The sequence below is a fragment of the Pinus tabuliformis genome, chromosome 1_1, assembly GCF_031772625.1.
Source record: "Pinus tabuliformis cultivar Carrire ecotype Pingquan chromosome 1_1, CPIR1, whole genome shotgun sequence".
Classification (NCBI taxonomy): domain Eukaryota; kingdom Viridiplantae; phylum Streptophyta; class Pinopsida; order Pinales; family Pinaceae; genus Pinus; species Pinus tabuliformis.
The window spans coordinates 809686175-809691554 of NC_142297.1; positions in this window are offsets into that span (position 1 = coordinate 809686175).

A 5380-nucleotide genomic window follows, 5' to 3' on the forward strand; every position below is an offset into this window, starting at 1 on the left:
TCCCTTCTTCAATGAAAGGAGATTGCTTCTTTTATGATGACAATGCCTCCACACCATCAAGATACTTCGACTTCTCAGTGGTGAATGAGTGAAGATCGGAAACATTTCTATGGTCTCCAAGATGATGTGATCTTAGCCCTAGAAATGCTTCTCTTGGATGTTTATACTTTGGGTTTCCTTGCTTTGTATATCTCTTCATCTTGATGAGCGCCTTTGTGGTATTTTGCAAAGGACTCAGGATCCAACACTCTTGCTAGTGTATACTGTTAGTTTCCTTGATTTGATGAACCCAAGACTCCTTCTGAAGTAGAGTTTCTTCTTCAATGTAGCTCTCGATTTTATTTTGATATCCTTTAACTTTCTCTGATGCCTTCCTTGAAACTCAATCCTTGAGTGTCTCTTTGATAAGATTCCCTTCCTTGACTTTGACACCTTAGCTCCGATACGATGTTGAAAAATCTAGGGCATTAGCATTAGGTGATTTCTCTTCGATTAGTAACTGCTTGTGAATACTTTTTACTTCTTTAGATTAGGATATTCTTATTCTTAGATTATTAGTGTTCTTCTTCATCAAATAGTAACCAATGCATGAACATAAATAGACAAGAGACACAGAATGTAGGCTATCGGTCACAGCCAAAACCTCTCACTCTTTGAGAGGAAAACCCACACAAATTCTTCTTATAGAGATTCCAATTGATGAATACCAAGACTAAGACCCTTGACTAGGGCCAAAACCTTTCACTCTTTGAGAGGAAAACCCACACAAATTATTCTTATAGAAATTCCAATTGACGAATACCAAGACCAAGACTCTTGACCAGGGCCAAAACCTCTCACTCTTTGAGAGGAAACACCGCACAAATTCTTCTTATAGAGATTCCAATTAATGAATACCAAGTCCAAGATCCTTGACATATCAGCCACTCCAAGACCAAGACACAAGTTCTCTTAACTGTCTTCTCTTCTTCTTGACTCCTCTTTCACTTCGACCTTCTTTGCATCAAGACATAGTTATCATTGAGATCTTATCACTGTCTCCTCATTGAGATCTCCTTCTCATTGTCATATTCTCGAGAACTTGCTTCGGTGATAGTCATCCTTCAAATTGAGATGGATCCATTAATTCTAATTGTAATGGAATTCTTCTTCCTGTAAGTATATGGAACCTTTATCATTGTAATACTGCAATCATCAAGACTAAGATAGTTCCGAATTATTGTGAGGACCGAATTATATCTTCTGAGATAGCACCGAATCTTAGGCTTCCTTCATGGCACCGAAATATATGACTGTGATTCAATCCGAACTTGATTCTTATCCCTTTTCGCTGCTACTATGATATGAACTTCAGAGGGATCTGAATTCCCTTGACAACACCCAAACTCTACCTCTATACCTTAGTCTGAGCTCCTTCTGTTCTCTCATCCGAACTCTATAATTACTATCTGAAATCACAGAGATATCTGAATTTTGGACTATGGAAATGCAGATACCTTTCACACCTATATATAGTGGCCTGCCCATATATATAAGCCGACATGACCTTATCGAAGGGATGTGTCTCTTAACTGTGAGCCGACATGAGTTTGTTATCCCTTCTTGAAGCTGACATGAAGAGGAGAAACGTGCTTTTCTTTGGAGGGCTATTTTATAATCCTATAGACTATAATACATTTGAAATATCCCCAAGTTAGGGTTCTTCATAGATGGCATTGACTCTTTGACAAATCCTAAGGCTCTTAATGGGAGCTATCTAAAATAAAACCTCTTGCTCATGAAACCCATGAAGCAAGGCATTACAATAATAATTTTATTTACTTATTTTCATCATTTAAAAAGATCATAATTTCATGTCATTATGAAGACCGAAGCTAGTTACACTTTTCAACATGGTTAACCCATAACCGTGATGAACGAAGATATAAGGATAGAGATACCATGTAATGCTTGTGACCAACTGTGTTACAGACAATGTGCGGCCTAGAAAATGGACTTTGATGAAGTTTGGGTCTGAGGATAGATATACTTTGTAATCTTTGTGACCAATTGTGATACTAACAGTGTGCGGCCTAGCAAATGGACTTTGATGACAAGGATTTCGTGCGGTTGACCCATAACCATGATGTTGATTGTTGATAAAGTAACAGGTGCCTACATAGCCTTGGGTGGGGAGGTACATCTCCAAAGAACCCAAGACGGATGTTGTATTGCAAAAATTGATGAATGTGAAACATGTGTCTACTAAAGCGGGGTGGGAGGGCACGTCTCCAAAGGGAAATCACTCTGAATGCTGCTCTAGATATAAAATCTAATTTAAAATGGGTATAACTCTGTCAATATAGCTTAGAATCTTTATTATAACCTGTTTTTGGAAATAAAATGACCATTTTTCATCTTCCCATTTGATTGAAATCCCTATTTGGACACTCTGAAAAGTCATATTCATGATGCAACTATCTCGTTGTCACAAAAGTTATGAAAAAATAGTTGATTTTAAATCAACGATATCTCCCTCATCCGAACTCTGATTCAACCAATTGGTTTTTTTGAAATTGGATGATTTTCCAAGAAGATCTCTCCCTCATCCGAACTCTGATTCAACCAATTGTTTTTTTTGAAATTAGATGATTTTCCAAGAAGATCTCAACAAATTGGCGTGAGAAAACTTTCTATAACACAGATTATTTTAAATCAATGATATCTCCCTCATCCAGACTCCAATTCAGCCGATTTGTTTTTTGAATTTAGGTAATTTTTCTCAAAGAATCGAGATCTGTTATTTGTTTTTATAAATTTTGCACCAAAAATTTCAAATCCGATCTACAAAGTCTCCACCCAAAAAAAATCCTGCAAAAAAAAAAAACCATTCCCACTTTGCCCAAGAAAGTGCTCTATGGAGGTCGTAACACATGCATGAAGTTTTTTGAATATTGATGCAAAAATTTGAAACAGAAATATGCGTCAAACCCTCATTCCCATGGAGTTGTAGCTTGAATCTAATACCACTGATTCGGATCTTGGGGGGAGGTCCCTAAAATCTAAAAAATTAAAATGGATCTTGGGGGGGAGGCCCCCAAGGTCTGAAAAATTGAAATGCCAAAAAGAAAAGGAGGGAACACACAGTAAATAAAACCACAATTTTTTTTTTTATTATTAATATAGAGAATAATTGTAAAAGCTACATTGTGATGGACAATTTGTCATTTTACAAAATGTGACTTGTTACTTATAGCCTTTTTTAGTTACAATACCATGGGTAAATTCCATGGGTGGGTAAATACCATGGGTGAATGAATACCATGGGTAGATGCCACTTACAATACCATGGGTGGATGAATACCATGGGTGAATGAATACCATGGGTAGATGTCACTTTCCATTCGGATCAACTTGTTGTTTCTTCCTTCACCAAGACTATTTCTCTCAAAAGTTGTTCTTTTGGCTTCTTCCCAATAATGAACTTGCACAACATGCCATGTATCCAATTCAACAAATATAGTGTTGAAATTTATACCATATGTACTTAGAGGTCTCTTCTTTATATCCTTCTCATTTCAGAGTCTGAAAAATCTCAGAAAAAAATGTTATAGAAAAATTTCCAAGTAGGCATGTTTGAAGCATGTTTCATGAGCATTCAGGAACATTAACTCCCTCATATCATATCTCTAAAATTAGAGTGAAACAAGGCCCGTAATTTCCACTACAAGTACGTTGAAATCTCTTCTTTCTCTCTTCCAGATTTCATATACTAAAAGAACACAAAATAATGTTACAGTGAAAAATACCAGGTTCAATGACCTATTTGAAGTAGATTTTATGAGCATTCAAGAATTATAACTTCTTGAAACCATAATTCTGAAATTATAGAAAATTGAGGTCTAAACTTATACGTACATGAAGATATTATATCTGTATCATCCAAGTTTCACATTCTAAAACATCCCAAAATAAAATTTATCAGACAAATGCCAAGTTGACCTGTTTGATGAGCATTCATGAAGCCTAACTTCCTTAGGCCATATCTCAAAAAATTATAGAGAACCAGGATCTAAAATTTTAACCACATTTAATGAATATATTTTGTTTGTATCCTCCAAGTTTCACATTCTGGAACATCCTAGAAGAAATATTATAGTGAAATTACCAAGATGACTCATTCACATAATAAATCACATTTTTGCTTCCACCTTTATATTCCAAAAATCACCCCAAAAATTATTCTTAGGCTCCACTTGCGACCTTGAATTTCTTCTTGCTTGGATTGTATACAAATGAACTCATATGCCCTTTATTTATAGTGTTTGTACATTCACTTGTGGGGTTGACTTGTAAAATCGGTTGGTAAGCATTGCAGAAATTTTGAGGTAAAAAATGGGTCTCAAAACAAAAATGTATAACCAAAATCAACTTTGTAAGAACCAATAGGATTCAAGATGGTGATGTCAACCATGGGGGATGATTCACCATTTTTGGATTTAAAAAGTAAAAAGAATAAAAAATAAAATTACTTTTTCAACTTATCTCCCTACGGTTTTACTCAAATTTTGAGCGAGAACACTCTTTGGATGCAAAATTTAATTCTTCATCTAAGGAGTACCCATGTTGCATACTTTTGATGGACCATGCTACATGAAAAATGATAAATGTGATTGCAATCACGTTTTCTTATGTATTTCTCACTTTTAATGTAGAAGGGTCCATTGAAAGTATGCAACATAGGTACTCCTTGGATGAGGAATTAATTATGCATCCAACGAGTGCTCCCTCTCGAAATTTCAGTAAAATCGTGGGGAGATAAGTTGAAAATGTGAGTTGAAAAAATAGTATTTTCTTTTTTCCCTATAAAATTTGATGATGTAATCTAATATTATTTTATTATTTCCACTATTATTTTATAATATTCCTTAGGAGGCCCATTTTAGACCTCAAAATTTCTCTAATAGCCTACTTGTACTTTTGATGGGTCATGTTATGAAATATTTCATATCTTGTCATGCCTATGGAGTTAGGAGTGCCATATACCATTGGAAAGGTACCAAAATAAGTTTTCCAACCATATATCTTATGCTCCAAATTTTGAATCCAATCATTTGAAACAAACAGTGAGATCGATATATCTTACACATAAGTAAATGCTATTTTTGGCTTAATTCTAATATGTGTGGTCTATCAAAACTCCCTCATATCATATCTCTAAAATTATAGTGAAACAAGGTCTGTAATTTCTACCACAAGTACATTGAAATCTCCTCTCTGTCTCTTCCAAATTTCATATACTAAAAGAATACAAAAAGATTGTTATGGTGAAAAATACTAGGTTGACCTATTTGAAGTAGATTTTATGAGAATTCAAGAATTCTAACTTCCTCAAACCATA